Raw genomic sequence first — 12,806 nt, 5'->3', positions numbered from 1 at the left:
GGAAAGAAAAAACGTAGGATAAATCACGAAGGATTTTAACCGTAAGTAGGAAAAAATCACGCAAAGAAATAACCAACTGTCTTCCGAACCGACTCATTCGTTATTTCTACCAAAAGAAAAATGGAACTGATCATTAAATATGTATTTTATTTATCTTCTATATCAAAAGGTCCATTGGAAGTATTCAAACATTACATTCTCAGTAAATTAATATGGTAAGAACACACACAATGCCTTCAACTGTGCAAGTTAAACAAACACTAAATAAAAACGACTTCACTAACGCCTATCATCGTTCACGATCGTCTAGCAAAACACCCAACAACTAAAATGACACCTCTTCACCTAAATCATGTTGTTAATTTAAGCTACATCTCAAGACTTCTAGAGAGACAACGAGGAATCCAACATCCAATGCTTCATCAAAACGACTATGACATTTGCTAAAGCGCATCAACACTCTAGTCCAAGTTTGAATCCACTATGAAGAATTCGTGTTTCTTCTCAAGTCCAAAGAATCATTAGTGAGTAATCCAATGCCCTCTTCTTGCCCGGGCCCGAAGACAATTAGATGAATGAGAAGGAAGATGGAAAGAGGGAAAGGAAAAAACCATGAAGGAAGCGGCAGAAATGTCTCTTAAATGAAAAATAGTAATTAGGCAGGGAAAACTGGAGAGAAAAGAATCCTAAAGCTTGGGAGAGTTATGTATTAGCTAGCTCATCTATTATCAGAGGAAGCCTTCAGCTGCCCAACCATTAGCTTTCCGCCAGCAAATCCTTTATGCTAATTCAAGGTAGCTACTGAGCAGTGTGTCATGGATTGAAGACCTTGTAAAACAGGTATAGTGGTTAGTGTCGTGGCATGCGACTTAGATGTCTTTGTTTGTATGGTGATTTTACGTTGCATGGAACCAGTGGTTATTCAGCAACGGGACCAACGGCTTTACGTGACTTCCGAACCACGTCGAGAGTGAACTTCTCTCACCAGAAATACACATCTCTCACACCTCAATGGAATGCCCGAGAATCGAACTCGCGGCCACCGAGGTGGTACGCCAACACTATACCGACCATGCCACTATGGCGATTGCCACTTAGATGTTGCCGATTCGTGTCTCCCCAAGAGCGATGAAAAATCACTGGCTCTGTATCATGATCAGTCACGCTGCAATGTGGGGTCTGCGGTGGGAGGTTGAAACCAACATTCTTTGGAAGCTTGAATTTCAAGTCAATAGCCCCTTTGGTATGTTTGTCCCATGTGAACCGGTTGCATCTACTGATATATAATAATAATATGCGCGACCAACCAAGCTATCGCTCGACAGTGAATCAAATTTTGAGCTTAATAAGTACGACACGGCCAAGAAACAATAATATCCAAAAGGCAGCAATGCCTAATACGATCAATACTCGTCGAATCTGATTTCCAAAGAGTTGCGACAGCTGTCTTGTTGATTTTTATGGTTGCTGATATGAAATTATCCACGGCTGTCTTTGATGCACCATAAAATCCTCTTTAATTTCGAGGGAAAAAAAAAAGTTATATTTCCAATAGAGCGATGTTTCATCAGAAAGCATCTAACAGTTTTTGATTAGATATGCCGTGGGGAATCATTCTGCAAGCACATGAAATATATGAATAAATTCTTCAAAAGAGCTTTCCCTCACTTTCCAACAGAGAAATACTATTTGATCAGCATTCCGGTTATTCAAAATATAAAATATTTATGTAGATGAATAACTTTAATGAGGTTTGGAACTTCAATTTCATGTAATTTAATTGTACGAAAAATCAACAGCTGTCCGGTAAAAGAATTCTCTTCATAATTCCAGAAGTGGGAGAATGTGAAGCATTCAACCAAATTTAGTAACCACATTATAAATCACGACTTGTAGAAAGTATATAATCTAATACATTTATAAAATAAGAATTACTGCTTTCTGAAAGCTTTCAGATAATTCACAAGGAATAGCTTAAACTTGAAAAAGAAATTTGACGCATATTACTCTGGTCTGAGTAAAAAAAACCATTAATTTTTTTCACTACAGTTGACTTAGGAAAAGGTGCGACCTAATAACCGGAGAAGGGGCGAAAGCCAAGGCATTAAACATGAAGAGGGGTATATTGCGGGCGATGCAATGGTTTAACATGCTCTCCGTCTGCTTGTTCGCAGACAAGTTCAAAGCATGTTTCTACAATTGCTTGTCCATTCCACGAATATTCTATTTCCACACAATTCTGAGTATCATGCTAGAATTACGCGGCTGGAATTAACCTTTGCCTTGTACCCACAAAGTAACAGTATCAGTAAGGGTGTTGTTACCTGATTAAAAAATATCGCTTTGCCATTTTATGTGCGGCGTCGTTTTCACTAAGCTTTATCCAATGAATTTTAGTTTTCTGTAAAAGAAAACTATTGTCGCGGCTTTGTCTGTCTGTCCGTCCGCCTTCAGACCTTAACGACTACTGAGGCTAGAGGGCTGCAAATTGGTATGTTGAGCATCCACCCTCCAATCATGAAATATACCAAATCGCAACCCTCTAGCCTCAGAAGTTTTTTATGTTATTTAAGGTTAAGGTTAGCCCTTATCGTGCGTCTAGCAACGATATAGGACAGACCACCACCGTGCCGTGGTTAAATTTTCATGGTCCGCGGCTCATAGAGAATTATACCGAGTCCACCGAAAGATAGAACTATTTTCGGTGCCCTTGATTATACGCGGTACTGAAAACTCGATTGCGCAGAAAAAACTTCAATGCACATAGTATTTTTTTCTTAATTAGTATTATTATTATTATTTTCAGTACTGAATGCTCCCATTCTTAGACGTCGTAATTCATATATTTCTGGGAGGTGGGGGAAGGAATGGTTATCAAATTCTTTTGAGAATTTATCCCTGGCGAAAAAATAGAGGATAAATAAATGAGTGAGAAGAACAAAATACCGCTCATACAAACTCATTAAGACGAAGGAAGACAATAAAAAAATAAACTTAACATAAATTTAAAAACAAAGGAACAGTCCCAATAAGGAGATATGAAAAACTGCTGACCCTCAATACTTTTTAAATAATCCCACCCCCTAATAGAAAAATAAGGGAGAAAAATGAAAGGGAAAAAAAACGAGAACCTCCCACTTTACCACTGGAAGAAAAAAGAACAAATTCTCGTCCCTTGAAAGGAGAGGAAGTTTGTCATTGAGTGATCTGGGGAATTGTTGACCGCAGCACAATAAATGTGAAAGTAGATGGCCTTTCGGGTCTGGCAGTAAACGCACCCCCGCAGCAACGAGGAACGTCTATAAAATACCTTAAAAGGTAACAACTATCAGTACGGCCAGAAAAAGTCCCTAGTATTCTCTGCGTTCCAGAAAACATTCTGGAAACAAAATAAAAAAAAAAGACAGTAGTTTAGTGTTCTAGGGAAATTAAGAGTTGAGTCAATGTTTATCAAATATCAGATAAATTGAAAATTGAAGATTTATTCTGGAAAAACACAACACGAGATTAAACTGGTGTTTGGGACTTTCAGATTTAAGTCAAATTTCTTAAATATATATATATATATATATCATATATAACTTATATATATATAAATAGTATATATATATATATATATATATATATATATATATAATACGTATATATATATATAGTATTAATATATCATCATATATATATATATATAGTATATATTATATATATATATATATATATATATATATATATATATATATATATATATATATATATATATATATATATCGGAAACCGAAGCATTATGGCAGTAGTTTTAAACGGTTACAACAGTCACCCCCTCTGACAGCAAACATTAGACACAAAGCTTTACTCGCGCACTATGTTCACTACATTCAACGGAAGCTACTTCTTGTAGATTCGAATTCTCTCGTGTAAACAAGAGGGGCGCGAGGTGGACACAGCTGTGGGTACGCGGCCACCTGCCCAGAAGGGACATTTGCTACTGTATGAAAGCATCACTTTGTTTTGAAGTTGTTGCAAATGATCTAAACCTGGACTACTGCTGTTATCCACCATTTGATCTTCCATTTGATGTTAAAGAAGCCTGAATAGGTTTAAGCAAAATACTTTTGCAACAAAGGTATTTTTTATGGTTATAGTTGCAAACTTATAAAAAAAATCAATATTCAATACGACATTTACTTGTGTGTGTAGATATATATATATATATATATATATATATATATATATATATATATATATAAAGTTCAGGGACGAACTCACAAACACAAATACTCATGTGTGTGTATATGTATAGTATATGTATATGTATGTATATGTATATTAATATATATATATATATATATACAGGCGTCCCGGGTTACGACGGTTTCCCGGCTTACGACGTTCCGAGTTACGCGCTTTTCTTAAATATTCAATGGAAAATCCGTCCTGGGTTACGACGCTTGTTCCGAGTTACGACGCTGACGCTTCCGACGCTCCGAGTTAACGACGCTTTTAAAAAACGCATGCTATGATAAAAATCCTTTATAGTTTAGCACAGTATATAATAAAAATATGTTTTTGGTTACATTACACAAAAATTTGAGGTTATGATGATTTTTGACACTTTTTTTTTTTTCGTATTTTTTTGAATTTTTTTAGTGACGCCGCATATGCGGAACTAGTTTGCGGGCGAATGAATACACTAGCTTGGGATGCGCAGTTTAAAACAGTCCAAAAGCACAAATAATGAAAAATCATTGCTTGTTTCCAGTACATAATTAAAAAACTAAGTTTCTGGTTAGATTACAACACAAATTCCAAGGTTACGACGTTTTGTTTATGCTTTTTAACGATACCTCATATGCAGAACTAGTTTTTGAGCGGAGGTGCATAAATTAATTAACGCTATTAAACTGTATGGTAAATTGACCGAACAACGACCTCCGACGGTCGAGACGCTAAGCGTAACAATACGAAAGGACGCCACTTCAATCGCGTGTCCTGCCTGAAGTTCAGTCGGTTGTGTGCTAAGACGTTGCTGAAATTCCTTGCCATTTTCGCAAATTTACAATGGCTCCTAAACGCCAAGTACTTCCTCCGATGATAGTTCATCCAAGAAGAGGAACGGTCATCACGATGGAGGTCAAATATGACGTGGTAAAGCGTTCGGAGAAGGGAGAAACTAACACCGAAATAGGCCGTTCTTTAGGCTTGAGCAGGACCACGGTGGTAAACCATTGTGAAGGACAAGGAACGTATTCTGAAGCATGTTAAGATGCTGCACCGATGAAGTCAAACGGTGATAAACGAGAAGCAACGTAGCCAGAGCATTGTTGAAATGGAGAAATTGCTCATGATCTGGCTGGAGGACCAGAACCAGCGACGTGTTCCGGTGAGCTTAAGTGTGATCCAGGAGAAAGGCTAGAGCGCTGCATGAGGCAGTAGTGAAAAAGTTTTGGCGAAGGCAGTGCTGGTGGTGAATTTTCGCGAGTAGAGGTTGGTTTAACCATTTTAAGGCTCGTGCAAATTTGCATAATGTGAAGCTGCAAGGTGAAGCTGCTAGTGCTGATAGCGAAGCAGCAGAAAATTTTCCAGGTGGTTTGGCTGAGATAATTAAGGATGGTGGTTACACGGCTGACCAAGTCTTTAATGGTGGATGAGACTGGATTATTTTGGAAAAGAATGCCAAATCGAACGTACCTTTCCAAGGAGGAGAAGTCAGCACCTGGCCATAAAGCTGGAAAATGGAGCGACTGACTTTGCTGTTTGGGTCCAATGCAAGTGGCGATTTGAAACTATGAAGCCCTTGCTGGTGTATTTGGCCGAGAATCCCAGGGCATTCATAAGGGCATTTTCAAGAGTCAACTCCCTGTGATTTGGAAATCAAACAAGAAGGCTTGGGTTTACCTTGATGGTCTTCGAAGATTGGTTCAATGACCATTTCGTGCCAGCAGTGGAGCGGTATTTGACTTCGAAGGGTCTGCCTTTCAAGGCCCTCTTAGTCCTGGACAATGCCCCTGGTCACCCTTCAAATTTGAGCGACAGCACCCCTAATGTGAAGGTGGTGTACCTCCCACCCAATACCACATCGCTGATACAGCCAATGGACCAGGGAGTAATAGCTAATTTCAAGGCTTACTACCTTAGAAGGACCATACATTTTGCTTTGAGGGCCATAGAAGCTAACAAGGAGTTGACACTGAAGCAATTCTGGAAGGGCTACAACATTGCTGATGCAGTGAAAAATATTGCAAGTGCTTGGGACGAGGTGAAGACGACACTTTAAATGGGGCCTGGAAGAAACTGTGTCCACAGTTTGTGCACAGTTTTGAAGGCTTTGACCAGGCAGAAGACGTCGAGACTGTGACGAGGAAGATCGTAGGGCTAAGCAAGAGGCTGAAACCTAGATCTTGAACCTGATGATGTAACAGAGCTGCTGGCTTCCCATGGAGAGGAATTGTCTGCAGAGGACTTACTTGAACTTGAACAACAAAAATGATTGAGGAAGAGGAGGCGGCACCAGAGCCAAAACCCAGGTCATTAACTGTGAAAGGCTTGTCAGAGGGTTTTTACTCATCTGGAGAGAGCCTTGGCTTCTTTGAGGCAGAAGACCCTAACGTTGCTAGGTTTGACAAAATAAACGTGGAATGTTAGACTTAGTAACTTTCTACAAGGAGACCCTGGAAGAAGAGAAGCAGACGAAGAGAAGTGCAGTCCAGGCTTGACACTTTCTTTCACAAGTCTCCAGTACCACCACCTCCCACTCCTAGTCCTGGTAAGGAATTCTGAACTGTTTTACTAATTTATGTGTTTACATAGTGTACATATTAAAATGTGTTAATTTTTTAATGTAACAACTAAATGTAGGAGTAAATTGTAACTTCATTAATTTTCATCATTTGTAATTTATTGCAGAAGTGGTGACAGTTCCAGATCCCCGTACTACCTGTGACAGTTCCAGATCTCCCCTGTACTACCTGTGACAGTTCCAGATCTCCCTGTACTACCTGTGACAGTTCCAGATCCCCCTGTACATGGACCCTCTGTATCAGCCCGCCCACCTGTACGTGTACAATCAGGTAAGGCAATTTCATTTTTCTCATTTTCATGTTGGAAATTGTTTACACACCCTACATACATACGTACACTAACTTACATAGTGGTACAATGTGTTTTGATGTTGCATAAACCTTATTATTTTTTTTTTTTTTTTTCATTTCAGAACCCCTTTGATAGTGACAGTGACCCAGATGACCCTGAGGCCTTTCCATGGTTTTGATGCCTCGCCCTATTCATCAGGTAAGGAATCCTTAACAAATTTGTATAAAATGTTTTATAAATTGCTAATAGAAATTTTAATTAAAAGTGTACATATGCTACAATTACATCCACCTTATATATTTATGTACCCTATCATTCTTTCCAGATCTAGATGTTCCCTCATCAGTTGATACGAGTAGTATCACCTCTCCAGAGCCCAATCAGTTGATACGAGTAGTATCACCTCTCCCATTCCTTCAGGTAAAAGAATTCTTCATTTTTTTATATTGTACATACGTATTACACACTACATATGTCAAACAGTAATAACATGTGCAGTAGTTACAGTAGTAACTCTATCATTTTATATATTTTTTATCATTCCAGACTCCCAAGCACCTGCCCATCCTACTCCCATAGCCCAGCCACCCACTCATCTACCATATGCCCATCCCAGTAAGCAGCCAACCACTAGAATTTGGTAAGGACATTTTTTTTATTATTAAGTTTTAATATTACATATGTAATAACCATGTTATGTATGTAACATACATACTATAATCATATGTATTACATTATCATTCCAGACTGGCATGCCCCTCACCTGTGACTTACATAAACCAGACCTCTACATAGCCTACATGTCTTCATTTTGCTGAAGGTAAGGAATTCTCAGTTGTGTTTAATGTTTGCATCGTACAATAAATTTTGTACACCTAAGTGGTTACATACTGTCCTTTAATATTAATTCTTCATTCCAGACTGCCCATCATCCTAGCCTGTTTATCTGTGATAAAGCACACTGAAGTTAGGTTTGGAATGCATCCTTATCATGAATGCTCTACACCTCCACTCCATCTCCCACAACCTAGGTAACAGCTTTGAGACTCACTAAAAGTTTGGTAAGTTATGTAAGGAATTTCTAAATTAAGTTTTATACTACATGTTATATGTGATATTAAACCACTGTATGGTGCATATTACTATATGTAACTTACTCTGCATAGAGGACTTACTGACAAAATTATTTTTTGTACATTCCAGAGTCCCCTGAATGATGTAGGCTATGGGGCCACATAAGACTTTGTGTCCATGCCAGGGTTACATTGAACGACAACTTTAAACTAAAAGTAAGAAGGAATTAATTAACATACATTAACTCTTTTAGTACTCTTGATATATATCTACAGTAGTAATTAACATATTGCATTCACAACTTTCTGTAGTGTATATTTTGTACACTAATTTTGTTACTTTTTCCTTCCAGAACCAACATTTTTCACTCAACTCCAGGTTGTTACTAACAAATTACTACAAGTGTCATCAAGGGATAACTACAAGTAGAAAGCAACCATTTTTGGATGGAAAAAACCCTTCGAGAAAGTATACGTATCAAATGTAACATGTACATATGTAACAAAATATGAACAGTAAGGTTTTTACATACAGTAGTATTACATACGTACATAACTTTTTTTTACAGGAATTTCCAACAAGTTTGATTATGTACATACATGTTTATAAAACCACTGTACGTATGGTTACTGTATGTAACTTACTAAACATACATACATGACTTAACTTTGATACTTTTTTTGGTACATTCCAGAAAACCAGACCCCCTCCATGATGCAGGCTATGGGGCCACATAAAACTTTGTCCAGGGTTACTACATAACATAAAGGTAAGGAATTATACATAGTAGTAAACATACATTAAGTAAGTTTTATACGTACTAAAAAAAAGTGACCAAGACTCACATGGGATAGTGATCAAGGTCCCTCATGGAATTACATACTACTGTACACTCCCTGCTGAACAGGGGGTGTAGACCAATCATTTACAACATGCATACGTACCAGTTGATATTAAACCACTGTATGGTGCATATTACTGTATGTAACTTACTATGCATAGAGTACTTACTGACAAAATTATTTTTTTGTACATTCCAGAACCCCTGAATGAATGTAGGCTATGGGGCCACATAAGACTTTGTGCATCCAGGGTTACATAGCACGACAACTTTAAACTAAAGGTAAGGAATTAATTAACATACATTAACTAAGTTTTATACATGTATATAATGTGATATTAAACCACTGTATGGCGCATAATACTGTATGTAACTTACTATGCATAGAGTACTTACTGACATACTAATTATTTTTTTTGTACATTCCAGAGAACCCCTGAAGTGATAGTAGGCTATGGGGCCACATAAGACTTTGTGCATCCAGGGTTACATACATGACAACTATTTAAACTAAAAGTAAGGAATTAATTCACATACATTAACTTTTTTACTCTCTTGATATAACTCAAAGTAAGGAATTATAAACTAAAAGTAAGGAATTAATTAACATACATTAACTCTTTTACTCTTAACTTGATATCTATTATTTACATATTGCATTCAGACTTTGTGTAGTATTTTGTACTAATTGTTGTTATACTTTTACCTTCCAGAGCTACCAGACTGGGATTTTATTGTACTCCAGGATCTACCAAAGGATTAGTGTACAGTGTATAATAGTGTTTAGTGTATAATCTAACCTAAGGATTAAGTGAGTACATTGTGCTTTATAGTGTCACAAGAGTTTAATAAAGAAGTTATACCTTCAAGAACCATCCTTTGGCATTGAAATAATCACACTACACATCATGCATACTTGCATGTCACCACAGGTAAGGTCTCTCTAACTTTTTCTTAGTTTAAGGCATATTTTCCAAGTGTTCGGTTTGTTCCGGCTTACGACGCGCCCAAGCAAGAACGGAACCCCCGTCGTAACCCGGGGACGCTGCCTGTATATAGATATATATATAATATGTATATATTGACCGAGTCGGTAATGCCACTGAAGTACTGATTTCTCCTCTGAGAAGACGAAATTATTAGCAACCAAAAAATCCCCTTCGGTTAACAAATATGAAAATAAAATATCTATTCCGAGGTGGAGCGAATTGGATATTAAAGGTCATTTGTAGCTTAATACATATATATGAATCGCGGTGATGTGATAAAAATTCATATATATATATATATATATATATATATATATATATATAGATATATATATATGTACATAATATATTCTGTCCTTACTCCACCTTGCAAATCTATTCAACCCCAAAACTAAAATGATACCTCAGATGTACAAAAAGAATTTCTCCTTCCAATCAACGAGCCGCCTTTTCACTGAGGAGGTAGGATGAGGAGAGGATGGAGGAGAGGAGGAGGAGGAGGGGAGGAGGAAAGGAGGAGGAGGAGGAGGAGGAGGAGGAGGAGTCCTGGATTGCAAACCTACCCTGTTACCCCCTCCCCCCAACCCCTCAGGAGTCAAAGAAATAAAAAAAAAATGAAGATATTATTCCAATGTGTGATGATGAGATGATACTATAAATGATGATGGTTGTGATGTCTAATTATGATGATGGTTGTGAACTTGTGATGTCTAATTATAAACGCAAATGATATAAATGAATGTATGAATGGTGGTCGTACCAGATGACTGGGATGATAAAATGAACGATGGTCATTGTAAGAATGATTATGGTGTTACTAACAAGAGTGAAGATCATTATACTTATGATGACTACAGTGACATATAAATTAAATGATAGGGAACGACGATCATGATGAAGACGATAATGAAGAGAGTAAAACTGATGACGTTTCCATATTCTCTACCTCCACCCTCCTCCACGACCTCCAACAAGATCGTCCTTCTTCTCCCTTCTCTTCACTCCCTTCTTCTTCCCTCTTCTCCTTCTCCTTTCCCTTTCATTCGCCCCTTTCCTTCTCTCCCCTCCCCCACCCCAGCCTCCCCTACCCTCAGGCCCATTATGGGGCGGAGATCATTAATGTGTTCCAATCACTCCCTTTTTTAGAGGAGGAGGTGAAACAAAAGGCTCACGGTATGCAACTTGGACCGATACAGATATTCTCCTCAACTCTCTCTCTCTCTCTCTCTCTCTCTCTCTCTCTCTCTCTCCTTCTCATTTATTCATACATTCATTCATTCACATATAATAGGAAAGAGGGAGAAAGAGATCTCCTTTCTCCCCAACTCTCTCTCTCTCCTCTCTTCTCTCCTCTCTCTCTCCTCCTCTCTCTCTTCTCTCCTCCTCATACATTCATTCATTCCATATAATAGGAAAGAGGGAGAAAGAGATCTCCTTTCTCCCCAACTCTCTCTCTCTTTTAACTTCTTCATACATTCACCCACTCTAAATATGATGAGAGAGAGAGAGAGAGAGGAGAGAGAGAGAGAGAGAATCCTCCTACATCGTACATCTGGGACGTTTTTAATCGATTCGTGTATACATTACAGCCCCCCCCCCCCCCCACCACACCAAAAAAAAAAAAAAAAAAAGTCGAGGGATGAATGATCGTACATTTCCCAAGCGAAATGAGCGTATTTAGAACTTCTCCGATCATTATCACCTAACTTTCAACTTTTTTTTTTTCAAATGACTTACTTAAATACAGTTAACCATTCTTTTGCTTTACTTTTTCTCTCCTGACCTAGGCTACGAAATGTCACTGTGCGTCAAGTTGCCCGCCCCATCGGCCTATCCCGTTAGAGAGAGAGAGAAAAAAAAAAAAAAGTCATAAAAGTCACCAGTTTGGGCACCCCTTAATGGATCTAGCTCCTGTGAAATTGAAATGTAGTTCAGTTATGGACCGCTGATAACTGAAATGCAGTTTCGTGATGAAAAATCATAATTAATGGTATTGTCACCCCCATTGAAAAAAATAAAAGGAAAAAACATTAAAATGGAAGGATTTCGAGCTAAACCCAATCCTCTGAAGTGCACGTATGAGGGAACGAGTTGGGGGAGGGGGGAGGCCTAACAACAAACCGCATCCCCCTCCCTACACGGGTCATGCCAGGGGGTCCCCTGGAAGGGGATGACGTACCCCACCGCCCAGCCACAACACAGCAGTCATATTTTTCCTCCATCTCCTCCCATGTGCAATTTGTCTATTGGGTATTAATAAATTCATAGATATTCCGGCTATAATTTATCCTCATTTTCACTTTATCATCCCCAACTTCGAAATATTTAATTGGAAAAAGAAAAAGAATAAAAACAACATTCCGCCGCGCTATCTGTTCACACCGAAGATGAATGAGAACATAAAAAATTAGATTTGATATTTTTCGCTGCAAATAATTTGTTTACAGGATCTATTTTCAGCGGCCACAATGCGGAATACAAAGTGGCATCTTAAAAACCTTCTATTTATTTTATTGGGGCTTAGAATTTAATTTCATTACGCAATGAAGATGGTAGATAGATGCGTTAAAAGCTCTTGTATGCTACAGTTAATTATATTATATAATACTTATATATATATATATATTATAGTATAAAATATATATAAATAATAGAAATATAAATATATATAAATAATATATTAAATATAACTATAATTACATAGACATATATATATAAATACACTATATATATATACATAATATATATATACAATAACATAATAACATACATATTATATATATAACAAATATTATATAATTTAATATATATATGTG

This window comes from Macrobrachium nipponense, chromosome 15 (genome assembly GCF_015104395.2).
Source record: "Macrobrachium nipponense isolate FS-2020 chromosome 15, ASM1510439v2, whole genome shotgun sequence".
NCBI lineage: Eukaryota > Metazoa > Arthropoda > Malacostraca > Decapoda > Palaemonidae > Macrobrachium > Macrobrachium nipponense.
Note: the sequence above shows the minus strand (reverse complement) of the source record.